The sequence below is a fragment of the Mauremys reevesii genome, linkage group 11, assembly GCF_016161935.1.
Source record: "Mauremys reevesii isolate NIE-2019 linkage group 11, ASM1616193v1, whole genome shotgun sequence".
Taxonomy (NCBI): domain Eukaryota; kingdom Metazoa; phylum Chordata; order Testudines; family Geoemydidae; genus Mauremys; species Mauremys reevesii.
The window spans coordinates 54,453,102-54,467,086 of NC_052633.1; the positions used below are offsets into that span (position 1 = coordinate 54,453,102).

Consider the following 13,985-nt stretch of genomic DNA (forward strand, 5'->3'; position numbering starts at 1 on the left):
TCAAAGAAAAAGGGGGAAGGGGAAAATCTGACAAAAAGGATAGTTCAGTGGTTAGGGCGTTAGCTGGGAACTCAGAAGACTGGGTTTCTTTTTTGCCTACAGATTTCCTGTGTGACCATGGCCAAGTCCCTTAGCCTCTGTAAAATGGGGGTAATGGAACTTCCCTGCCTTACATGGGTGTTGTAAAGACTGCAGGTGCTAAGATACTATGGCAATAGAGGCCACATAAGTACCTTAGATAGACCGGTGAAATATACACAGTACTTTGTCTTGTATTTGTATTTGATGAAATACTACTTTAAAAATAAAACATTCTGAATGTTTTTAGTATATGCTTAGATAAAATGTTCATGGCACTTCACTGCAAGTTTCCAAAATATAAATGATTTCCATTTTCAGTGTAAGCAGGTATTTTACAGGAATTTTGCAGTTGTATTAGAAACCCTGCCAGATTTGCTAAGGGTGTTTAAAATTTACCAAAAAGGTATGAATTAAAATGCAAGGGAGAGATAAACAAGGAACTTTTGCTAACTGGAGTTTGTACCTTGTACCTATTGCATCCAAGGTAACATACCGCATCACTGATTTCACACTGGACTTGCTATTAATCTACCTGAAATACCTGAGATTAAGTGAAGCATTATAGAATAGGTAACTGAGACTCCCCTTTTGAAATTAAAACCAGCCACTATGAAAAACACTTTTATTGTTTTAGCTTGTTCCCATGTGTTTAGTTTGCCTCCCAATGCAACACTCTGACAGATAATAAAACAGAGTACAGTAGGACTGGGAAAGAAAACCCAGCTGGCAAACAAGAGCAATGTTTTCATAAAAGCCCCAGGATTGTAAAAGGAGGGCGAGTTTAATATCTTGAGTGATTTTAATTAAGAAATTGACAAACAGAACTGAGGAAGAGAGTGACTAAAGGCAAAATATCAGGCCCCAGCGTCTCTCAGGATCAGTCCCTTCAAAGGGGAGGATGATCTTGCTACTGAAGCACAAAACAATGGATTGCACAATCTGGATTCTTTCCCGGCTTTTCTGTAGACTCCCTGAGCAAGTGACCTTCAGCAAGTCATTTAACTAAAGACGGTCAAGAGACAAAGTCTTTTCCAGAAAAAGATTCCCCACCAGCTTTACACTCTCTGTGTCTTCTGTAAAATGGGGATAATACTTACCTAAACTCGCCAGGCAGTTGGGAGGATTCATGTTTGGAAAGTGCTTCCAAATGCACAACAGGAAAGTGCTGTATTAGTGCACAGAACTGATTTTTAATGGTGCTAAAGGCTCCCTCTGATATCACCTTAACCAAGCCCAACACAACCAGCATGTGGAGTACGGATTTTGCATTGGCTAGCAGCTACATTTTTGTCATTGAGAGGGGCAGGAAGCATCTTTTTGTTCTGCATTCATACAGTGCCTAGCAAAATGCGGTCCTGGTCCATGCCTAGGATTTCTCGGCTCTACAGAAATACAAATAAATAATAATAGAAACAACAGAAAAAGTAGTTTGAGAGGATGTTTCATCACTTTCCTTCTTAAGGCATGTGCCTCAATTACCTTTCCAGAACATGCGTTCAGCAGTAGAAGACAGAAGAAACGCACAAATATTAGTTACCCTGGACCTAATTTTTATTCACAGTATATAAGGCTGCTGCAATATTGGTCTGAATGGAGATGGATATTAAACAACAAAGAGCACAATCTATATATAAGTTTCTCTTTAGTCAAATTATTCTATCCACCCAGCCAGCACACTGTGTGCTCATAGACACACTCAGCATTTCTGGTTCTCACAGTTCCAACAGCCTCTGACTGTATTTATAAAATATATGGCTTCAAAAGCTGGTAGATACTAACTTCTATCTATCTCAGCTCTTATAAACATATGCACCCCCATCAACCAGTCTGCGGAATATCTTTTTGGGGAGTGGGGGGCGGAATCCCACACCAGAAGGAAACCACTTCCCAACACTTACTTAATACTACTACAAGACAGCAGGCAAGTATATATTACAGAAATCAGCAGTGGATAGAAATTGAATTGATAAGAAGACATTTCACTATAACACGGATAATTATTTATCACTTAACACATGTTAAATATTCCTTACAGCACCCCCGTGAGCTAGTTAAGTATTATTCCCATTAAACAGATAGAGAAACAGACAATGATTGTTTCAGGGCCTCAAGTCACTTGGCAGAGGTGGTGCTTGAACTGAGCAGCTTCAGGCTCCCATTTCTATGTTCAGACTCGAAGTTAAGGAGAGAAAAGATTGAGTGGAGAGGGGAGGATTTAATACTAATATTTCCAATATGATGGAAAAAGTCAAAGAGGTGGAGAGCTACAGGAAGGTTATTCCAAGTAACAAGCTTCAGAGGCACACATGGCAGCAAGACTGTGGGAGGAGATGGAAGGGGAGAGAGGACTAGATGGGTGTTAGGGTGGCAGGAGGAGAAATAGATGAGATGTATCTAGGGACTTGCTCATGGACAGTTAGAGAATTTTAAAATTCAGAAATTAATTTAAAACTGGATGCTGAAATTAGCAAAGAGCCAGTTGAGAGATGGTGGAGGGTAGGAGTGATATTCTTCTTCAAGGTGTCACTGGTAGGAGCAGTCCAAAATTGGGGAAAGGGAACATTTTGGGACAATATTGTGTGATTCTTTTCCCTCAACAAACTATAGGGCCAGCCAAAAAAATTCCTTTCTGAAGAGAGCAAGAAATATTTTTGAACTCTTTTTAATGACTCCTCCTCCCCCCCCCCCACCACCCAACCAGCACTAGCCAAGTTGTCACACATTCCAAAAAGCACAGCTACACCAGGGATTACTGTGGCCCACTGCATGTCAGTTACCTTTATTACTTGCTTTTCCATTGGGAAGGAACCATGTAGTCTGGTTGTTAGGGCTCTGGACTGTGATGTGGAGACCCAGCTTAAGTCTATCCCCTATTGCCTGATTCAGAATGGAGTTTTTCATCCCCCATCATTCAATCAGGTAGACGATCCAGAATTTGAACCTTAGGGTACAGCTACACTGGAATAAAAAAACCTGTGCCCGGATCAGCCGACTCAGGCTCACAGGGATAAAAATTGCTGTTTAGATGTTCAGGCTTGGGCTGGAGCCCAAGCTCTGGAACTGTCCCCCCTTGCAGGGTCCCAGAGCCTGGGCCTGAACATTTACACAGCGATTTTACAGCTCCACAGCACGAGCCCCATGAGCCTGAGTCAGCCATGGGTGTTTAACTGCTGTGTAGACATACCCTTAGTCTCTGACATGCCAAGCCAGTGCCCTAACCACCAGGCTACAGAGTGGATAATTTAGGTAGTGGTGGGGTGAACTGTGTAGGAAAACATGACATGCACTTGATTAAATCCACTAGTCATAAGATGCCTGTTTTCTCCATCCTAGTTCTGAAATAACAACTTTCCCAGTAAAACAAAAGGTGGATTTGGAATTATTTGTTAAATGTGATTATGAAATAAGGACCTGACTAGCTGGAATCACAGATGCAAATTAGAGATGATGTACTACATGAAACTCCACCCTCTTCCACCTACACAGACAAGCAGGTTGTGCAGTCAACTCCCTGCTCTTTGCTACAGTCTGTACTACAGGCATATAACACTCACCAATTAAATAAAAAATACTCTCACAGACGTCCTGCTAGCCATGAGGAAATGAAGGACTACGGAGTTTTTACTATGCTGGGAGGCAAATGATTGTGCACACTTGTGTCCAAAAACAAGGATACAACCAGCTTTGCTTAACAGATCAATTAAACATCAATACAGTGCATTGTTTTAAGTTATTGGGGGGGTACATGTGTCTGTGTGTGATGTTTCATTGGCACCCACAGTTTTTCCTAGAGCAGTATGGAATTTCTGGACAGCCTAGTGGGCAGATTGCTGGTACCACCTTGCCTTTCCTTGAGAGTCTATTGAATGGACAGAAACAGCAGAGCTTGTGGTTGTCAGCTAAGTTATATAAATTTGTATTTTACTACTAGTCTAAGGGGAAAATCTGAATGGACATAATTGTTTTTTCTCTTAGTGGCCCAGACCAAAACAGAAAAATAGGTCCAATACAAAAGTCAAAGTGAACTTGTGTCTTTTCAGAACATAGATTAAAAAAAAGTTAGAGTTATGTATGGACATAAATCAGAGTGATTTTTAACCACTCCTTGGCTCACCAGGAAGAGCTACCACCTTTTAGGGAATGAGTGACTATAAAGGGGGGGGGAAGATTCAGTCCATTAGGTTAATTCTAATCTTGAGTCTAGACTATTTAATATTTCTTTTGATTATGGATTGTACTAATGTGATTAAAATGTTCTAATGAAAAATCCTAATCCCAGACCTAGTGTCTTTAGCGGAGTGGCTCATTTGTGTCTCACTGCAACATATAACATTTGTAATAATGTTATTCATCATTAATACTAGGGTCCAACACATTTAAAACAGGTTCATAGGCTTCCCCACTCACCACTTTTTTAAAAACGCTTTTATTTTCCCACTCCCACTAGTATAGGAGACTGGCAGAAGAAAATACTGCATTACTGATGCTTTCTAATATGTGAAATGTAAGTATCAAATTTTTGGCTATTCCACTGATAACATGATCACCTTTAAAACCTCAGAAAGCTTTATCAAACATTGTGAATGACGACAAAAAGCTAAAAACAAGCATCCTACTATTTTCCTAAGTATCTTTGTTATTATTTATAAATACTTTATATGTTGCTATAAGACAACCATGAGACATATGTAGACAGAGAAAAACACCAAATGTTTAATTTTGTTTTATTTCAGAATGATCTTTACATTATGGGATTTTCTTCAGATTCCTATACATCATCAAGCAGAAATCCTCATTTGACTCATCTCATTATGTGTCTATATTAAGTGTCACATTAAACCTCGTGCCATTTATAACTTCCTGATAATATCTTTACACCTCTGAGGCTTTGATATTTGATGGAAAGCCCCCTGGAACCTCACCTAGGGTATCATCAGATCAGGCAAACTTCACTTTCCTATGTATTTACCAACTGAAGCATACACTCAACTGAACCTAGTTTGTGGAAGTCCATGGTTGGTTAGTCAGCCATGCACAGTTTTCCCAACCTATCATTCCTATTGATATTTCTAAAATTTAACAAAATATTGTCCCTTGGTTCTATGCCTAAACATCATTACCTGAACAAAATGAAAAATGGCAACGTTCTTAGTTACATTAATTTCTTACTTTTTACTTAGTGCAATATATCTAAAGAAGTGAAACTTATTGAATCAAATTTAATGGCATAATAAATTCTTCCCTTCAGACAATGTTGAAGCTTAATTCACTAGTGCACTTCAAGCCTTTGCCTTCAGCATCGGATGGGTCATTAGTCTGTAATCCAGCAGCTAGCCTGTTTGGAATCTAAACTAAATCAGCAAGTACCATATCAGTAGTTTCTGAAATATGATTGGCAGGTCAAATGTCCTCAAAAAGACTGCCTGGGGCAGTTAAGACTGGTATAGGGCACGACTAGAACAGAACCAAGTAATGAATCTGAAAGCTTGTACTCACTAAAGACTTCATTCATTCTAACTCACTAAACATCAGTTCTTCAAGTGATTTGACTTATATTTTTGATGTTTTTAAACCAGTAGGTCATGCAATAAAATTGTCCTGTATGTGCCAATAGGCTTAACACACAGATCATTGGTTTGCATGCTTGGGCGTATTTTATTTATATTTTTCCCCCTGAGTTTTTCCCTAATAGCCTGGTACGGGCAGTAGAAGTATTACAGGCTTCCCCACAGCACAGTCTAGCAGTGCTTTAAATCACAGTGTTTCAAAAATACCCTTCTGTCAGAAGCCCAATGACTGAAGTGTCAGCGCCTACACCTGAAAAGCCAGAACGTACATGCAGTTTTAGCACATTCCTGCGACTTCACTGCAAGTCAGGATCGTCAGCTGTGAATGCGGGGTTTTCACGTTATGTATGAAACAGAATCTAGAGGTAACCACTTTAGGGATTTTCAATGTACATCTAAAATCAAGTTCAGCTTTAAGATTTATTAAGAGTTTTTCAGACTGATAGAAATGGAAAATGTTGTACCTTGAATTTAAGATGCATCCTATGTTTGTCTCTAAATGTCCTACCACACTAAAGATTGCACTCTCATAAAACTTGATCCATAGTCTAGTGCAGTCAATTGGCATCAATGGGCTTTGGATCAGGCCGTTATCTTTACATTATGCCGAGGCCATCTGTGACAATTTAGCTTTTGATATACAATAAAACATTAATCCAAACATTTCCCAGATTCAACAAAATAATCAAAATTTCTGAACATAAAGATCCGATTAACTGTCTCATTTTCTTTCCTCCACCACAGCTTGTTATGCACTTTATTGGGATGAGATGGGTGAAGTTTTCCAGAAGCAGCAGCATAGTAGCCAAGGGGTACTTGAGCTTAATGCCTGGGTTTCAGCCTCAGGTATTCAGCAGCCAAGGAATACATTTGTATGCGGTTCCTTTGGACTATTTATTGTGCAACTCCTATGTCATACTGATTTAAAATGTATGTGAAGGGTATCCAGAGTTCTGGATAGGGAGTTGTTTTATAGACTGAAATAAAAATTTAAAAATGTATGATTCAAGATGTGTTTTATTCTACTAATTTCTTAAGTCAATGCAGAATATTACAATCATAAGTAAAAAATAGAGTACAAACATCATTTGGAATATTTGATAAGATCTTCATGTTACAGAATAGACTAAATATGTTCTAGTAGAACCACACTTGCTGAGCCACCATATGCACCACATCTAATGAAAGACACCAGCAATTTCAGCATGATATAGATAATAACACAGCAGGTGCAGTGGAGAGCAGCAAGAGGGTTAAAACCATACAGCTTTAATATAAATATCAACATTTTCCATGCAAAGGCAGTAAATATTTAAGGAACTTACAAGAGTTTACCAATAAAGGACTGATTATCCATGCACACTGAAACTTCCCTAGAGAGCTTACAATCTGGATTCATTTGGAAGGGACCATGTCTTCAAATCCATTTTTACAGCACCTCACACCAAGAGATAGAGAGGTTTGGTAAACTGGGCATTTGCATTGTTTTGGGTGACATCCTGATTGCAGCTTTTGAATCTTGGTTTAAAAAAATTATAGTAATGGGAACTTGGAGTGCACTAGGAAGGCAGGGTAGGGTACAGCATGACTTTCAGTCACTTTCACTACAAGGTCTTGTTGGAAATCGATGCCAGTTATTTGGTTTTCTATTGGAGCTGCATTTCAAAAACATGTTTTTATACCATATGTACCCTTCACAGAACAGAGCTAGGGAATGTAATAGGGTTAAAACCAAGGAGACCACAGAAATTTAAAAGTGATTCTATCCCCTCTATTTCTACAGGTTTTGTGAAGTTACCCAGAGAATTTTTTTTTAAAATACACACAATGCATAGTATCAAATAGAAGTTAAATCTCTGCTAATGACATTCCTTTTCCTGTTCATAAAAGTATAAACATGTTTGCATCTTCCAGTGAAAACCCAGCAGGCAGAATTCATTCCTGATACAACTCTATTGAAGTCACCAGAGTCACAGTAAAAGTTAGCTTTGGGTTATTTTATTTTTTTTAAATGTGGAAGGAGATACAGATGGAGCACCAAAAAATCCCATCAAAGCCAATGGGATAGCAGATGCTCAGCACTTTTGAAAAATCAAGCTAGTATGCTTTATGGAACCTGACCCTTTAAAATGTATTTTCTTTGCAAGCCAGGGGCCTATTCAGGTGTTCTCTGTCCAAACATGTACTGCTAATACACATTCTCTTCTCTAATCCATAGAAGGTAGCTGGAGATGCCTGACTCAATGGGCCAGATCCTCAACTGGCATCAATGTAGCTTTGCTGATTTACATCAACTAATGATATGGCTCTATGTCTTTAACTAATATACAGTAATAGTGTCTCTTTCACACACACACACACACACAGGAGGTGAAACGTACTTAAAAATGAAAAGATTTAAATTCCTTTTTTTATTTATTATTGAACTATCAAAAACACTCTGTCATTTGGGATCTCCCTCTGTATCTCACTCTTTGTATGCTGAGGTACTTCAGTGAACCCAGCAAAGTGAGCCCAAAATGCTAACTTGAGATTTGCATTATAAATGGCAGATACAAAGAGAGATTTTTTTAAACTTTTGGTTGATCTAGCATATCAAAGATCTTTTTCCTCTCTTTTTCTAAGCTACTTCAGTGACTATTTTGAAGTGAACTGAAAGGATTAGCTTGAAAGTGGCAAGAAATCTGGCATGCAAGAAAAAAAAATCTCCACTTATTTCAGTTGAACTCTTCATTATGGGGGGGGTGTCTCTTCCTCTTTAGAAATGCGCTTTGCTCTTTCACACACAAGCTACTCTCCACTCCGTCAACACGGAACAAGGTGAAAATAGGAAGCAGACAAAAACAGCTCCTAACACTGGTTCCTGCAGTCTCCACTCACCCTACCAGGTTGCTACAATAAGGGCCAGAGTGAAAAGTTCAATATTAATTTGCTGCCTCCACTATGACTAGCACTTCAGATGTAGCTGTTGTAGTGAATTTAGTGACACTCTTCTCTCTTCCCCACACATCACCTCAAGCACCTTTCCAAAAGGATAAGCCATTAGTATTATGACAGAGGACCCATCTCAGCAAAGCACACAGGAAACACAAAGGACAACACCTGAACCAAGACAATTATCACCAACCAGGGATTTCAGAGCTTGCAATGTGCTCAGCATGTTTTTGCTCTGGTATTGTTCACTGGGGGAATATGAAACACCATAGGTATGTATTTGCCGGGAAATGGAGATTCCAGTTTCTGGCAAAGTTAGGAACAGAATCAATATTAATTCTCATACAGCTCAATCCTGTAGCAAACCTCACTCACACTGAAGTCAATGGGAGTCATGGCCGATTACATCAGGGCTCGATTCAGAACTTCTCATCTATTTTTGATACCCTAATTTTTAAATTACTTTAACATATATTTTCTAAAATTCCTAGAAGAATTAGGTCCTTTCTTCTCCCTCCACTCTGGGGATCTTTCAGCTTCAGCTTTTGGCCTAATTCAGCTTCTCTTATTTAGTCTGGATACTTAGGTAATGTAGCTGAATCTACAGAAAAGCTTTTGGGCTCATATAATTCCACCACCCTGAAACAAACCCAGTGCCAGGCCTATGCCAACAAAGAGTATTCTCCTACCTAGCATTATTTTCCTGAGTGGGCCTTCTACCTCTGTTCAGGGTCTTTGGAAGGCAGCAGACCTAATCCTCTTGTGGTGCCTTTCAGGGGTATATTGCCACTCTTTCCACCACAGACTCATGTTTCCCAGAGCACGTTTCCTTTCTCCTTCCCATAAAGGACTGATCAAACTAATCAACTAATCTACTAACCCTCTTGAGAACATGGATTAGATTTAACCATGTTTGGGAACCTGAAAAATTAGCATGTGGTTTCTCACCAGATAAACTCTGTTGGAACTAGAAATCTGAAGTGAACCATGCAAAATTGTCTGCAAAAATTTCAAGACAGAGTGCCAAAACAAAAAACAAAGAAAGGCCCAACCAAAACCACATGTATTGATTTAATTGTGTTGTGAAAACTTTTGCACTGAACATTCTGGGGAAATTTATCCCTTGTGTAACTCCATTAATCTCAACACAGGATTAGATAGGACTGCAGCAAGAAGAAAAGCAAGACAATAGATACTAGCACCCACCATCTGGACTCAACCAGCCCTACAAACAGCAACAGTACAGTCATTGAACCCTCTAGCAGAGCTGGACCCAGCTGAAGACAGTACTGCACTGACAGGGAGAAATAAATGTGAGACAATCTGGGGATATGGCAAAATGTGACCACCAAAACCTGCTCAAATGCAGTACGTAACATATATATGATGCATTTCCTTTGTGATGTTTAAAAGCCCATTTGACTAGCAACAGGAAAATATAATTGGTGTCATATTGTCAGTTGTTTACATCCAGAGATCTTTGTTACAAATATCTTAATAGCTTTCTTTTCTACAACCACTTTCCTACCACTGCATGTACATCGTGACAAGTTTCCTACTTACCTCTGTAATTTTTAACCAAGACAATCTACTCATGTCCTGAACTGAAATTTCACTGGTTCCAGAAAGTCAGGTTTGTGAATAAGCAAAATCCACCTTGAATAAAGGCAAGGGAGGCCTTTGACACCTGAAGAAGCAAGGAAGAGCTCTCACTTTCCCCAACAACTGAAGGTTGATTGTAGAGCAGCTGTCTTTTAACAAAACTCTAAGCCTTCTTGACTCCATGTGTGTGTCTGGGTTTGTGACCAATGTAGAAGGCACTCATCTGTGCCATTTTATAATCGTTAACATGAGTCAAGTCAGCTGAATTGAGTCCATTAATTTTTAAAATGTAAATAAAGAGTTAAATGCTATAAAAGCAGTTAATTAATCAGATACAAGATGTAATCTTCTTCCTCTGACAAAAAGAAGCAAAACAGGGAATCTAAATCAATTTACATTTACCTCATTTAGTTCTTGTAAAAGACAATGCTAAATATAGGCTGAAAAGAAGATAGCATAAACTGAGTCCATGATCCTTCAAAGACTTATGCATGTGCTGAACTTTTCACACACCAGTGGGTCAACTCAAATGTGTAACGGTCAACATGCACAGGCTCTTTTCATGATCAAAAACATACACAAAAACTGGTGCCACTCGTGTAATCCTAGAGACATTAATACCATGGGAGGGAAAAATCCCCATATTAATAGGGATATTTACTGCTCCCTACTTCATCATCCATCCAAGATAACTTATGGCTGAAGAACTTTAATTGTATGAGTATTCATAGAGGAATACCTAAAGCCGCAAAATCCAACTGGGTCAGCCTGATTCTGATGATGAACTTTTATTGCACATTTCTAACACTGTCTGAAATAATCCCAGATTTCATTTAATCTCTCTTATAGTACTAAAAATAACAAAGCAATAAAATCTCACATGGCACATATTGCAAGAACTAGTGTTTAGTCTCATTGATAAAAATGACAAACCCCTCCCTCAGCTCCACAATAACACCAATTTTTTGGTTTTTCTTGTTTTTCTGGATTATGCACTTCCTTTCCTATATTAACATTAAATCTCTGTATGTTAGGTTTTGGAGACTATTTTCCTGCACATAAGTGTTTTATCTGCTGACAAAGAGCAATACTGACATTAGGTAGGTAGAAATAAAAAATAGTTGCTGAAGCCAATAAAGCAGCTCTCTTCGCCATCCATATGGCTGCTAAATTTAATAGCAATTATGTCATTTTTACATGTGAATCACTTGATGTAGTTTTTATATGTAAAACATTTGACATATATAAACTCAGGCAGATTTCTTAAATAAAACACATCACCAAAGATTGAATTACAAAACTAATTACTTAATCTAATACAAAATTTACTTTCTAAACATACTTTTACATAACAATTTTGTTTTTAAATTGAAGATTGAACTATATCAAGGTAGTAAAGACATTTACCTTCCAGGAAGAGATAATGAGGCCTGATAAACTGAATATTTGTAAATTTCATTTAGGAGCAAATGGGACCAACCCTTTGCAAATGCAGCAGCTCTGCTGCACAGTAGGTGGGTACATGGAAGAACTCTGCACCTCTGGCAGGCCATGGAGGTGAGCTGAACATCAGCTCTTCAGAGCCCTGCTTTGGGGGGCAGTAAAGAGGGACTGGAAACGTGGTCTTTGGATCTACAATAGGAACAGTACCCATGGAGTGATGCCAATCTGGTTCTAAAAACCAAACCTAGCTATTTGTTTAATGTGGGAGGTGGAGGAGGGGAAGGATTTGACCGTTTAAGAGTTTACCATTTTTTAATTCTCACTTCTCTTCTTGTTGGAAGATGATATGACAAGTCAGAGGTCAGCATTAAAGAAACAGGGAAGGAAACCCCATTATCAAAGAGGATTTTACAGTAGAGTTACATTTTTCAGCCCTGACCTTATTATGCTTCCAGCACAGCATACACCCCTTTTTCCAGAACCCGTTCTACACCCTGTAATGCCCCTTCCGCATTTTTCAAATTGTTTATGGTCTTGTACATTAACACTATGAACATTTACTATGAGCAGCAAACAAAACTGTCTTTCCCTCTCTCTAGTAAATGATCATTTATTGGTCATCCATTTTCAGCCTGATATAAGATATAGCCTCTGTCTTTGCAGAGGAAGAGACTCAACAATCAAATAGGTTTTGTCCAGTTTGAGCTTTTATTCAATAATACAGGAAAAAATGTAAATAAGTGGATTATACCTAAGCTGTTGCTTTTATAATGGAACTGGAGGAGTCAGGGAGAGGGTAAAGATTTTTTCCCCCTGCTGTTTTACTGTGATCAGGGAACAGAAGTCTCTCAGGAGACAAGTTTCTTAACTACCCCCTTGCCTATTATTCAAGGACCTTGAGAGCAGAGCTTGAGAGGTAGGTAGGTTTTGTGTGTGTGTGTGTGTGTGTGTAAAACATTCAAAGACAATGGCCCTAGAATGAGTTTTGTATGGGCAGACCCCTGCACCTGCTTAAAAGCCCCCGTGATTCTAATGGGTTTCCATATCAGTGCAAGAGTCTATTCACCTGGGCCAGGGCCTTAGTGCTATTTATCTGCCTTCTATCCTCAAAGGACTCAGACATACAAACATCTAAGCATCTCTGGCCCTATTCAGCAAAGCCATTAAATACATGTTTAACTTCAAGCATACAGAATAGCCCTAATGATTTCCTCCAACACACATTAACTTCCATGGGACTACTCGCTTGCTCATATTTAAAGAGATGCTTAAATTCTTTGCTGCAAAAACAGAGTCAAACCCTAAATGTCTACAGGCTTTCCTCACTGTAGAAAGGAAATCCATTTTCTTATTTCTCCTTTTTGAATTTTCTGTTTTCTTATTTAAGGAATTAGCTAATTATGTAACATTGTAAACATAGGTTATTTCTCCTTTTCTTCTCCAGCTCAAGGAAGTAGAAATTCTTACCTCACAGAAGAGGAGCCTTCTCTCCCCTGTTTAACACCAGGGAAAGAGAGTGACTGTGTGAGTGATTTTCTGGCAACTAATTGTGACTGGGCCCAAATCAGCCTACCTGTAGCTAATTTAAGGTGTCACAGGTGTGACAAAAATCAGTCATAGGCTGGCCAATACTGCTATATAAAAGCCCTGCCTCAAACATATAGAAGTTATTTTAGATAACAGTGTCAAGGGAAGTAAGGTGGGAGAAAGTGAGTTCCTAGAGGGATTCTCAAAACTGATTTTCAGCTGGTATAAATAGGCATAGTTCTATTGGTATCAATGCAGCTATTCTAATTTACCTGATTTGAGAAGTCAGCCCCAAAGTGCTTGGCAATATAGTGTACTGTTACCCCTGCTTACTGGGGTGGTGGTGGTGGTCTTATTAATAAATGCTTGTTTTATTCATTTTATTGCTGTTTACTTTCTGCCATCATTCAGGAAGCTTATCCAAGTCACTCACCCACTGACATATTGATCATGACAATAAGAGCTCTTTTTTCCTAGCAAGCTGGCTCACTTTTGCTTCCCCTCTTTGTTCTCTTTTCTTTCTACTGTGAGGGTGGAACAGCAATTCTTTGAAAAGTGAGATTTGAAAATAACTAATGGTTTTGTGCAAAAAATAGTTTAATTAACAAATATTTGAATGAATACACACTGTTAAAATTAATTTAAGAAAATTTCATGGAAATACAGTAGAGGTGTGATTTTTCCAAGGTGCTGGGAGTGGCAGATTGTCAACACCTCTGAAATTCAGGCCTGGCATAATTGTAGTTTCCTCCAGTGAAGAAACACATCTAAGGAAGATTTGTGCATGCTGACATGAATCAGTGCAGTTGAGTCTTTTGACATAGTTTTATT

The 13,985-nt window shown here is 38.7% G+C and overlaps 1 long non-coding RNA gene across 1 annotated transcript in view; it reads right to left on the minus strand.

Annotated features, from left to right (window-relative positions):
- LOC120374235 overlaps positions 1 to 13,180 on the minus strand; it is a 47,806-nt gene extending 34,626 nt beyond the window's left edge. Inside the window, exons 1-2 of the long non-coding RNA XR_005585952.1 lie at positions 13,095 to 13,180; positions 10,146 to 10,269 (exon numbers count right to left, since the gene is read on the minus strand). This is a non-coding gene — a long non-coding RNA (uncharacterized LOC120374235). The remainder of the gene's footprint in view (positions 1 to 10,145; positions 10,270 to 13,094) is intronic.
- Between the last annotated feature and the right edge of the window lie 805 nt (positions 13,181 to 13,985).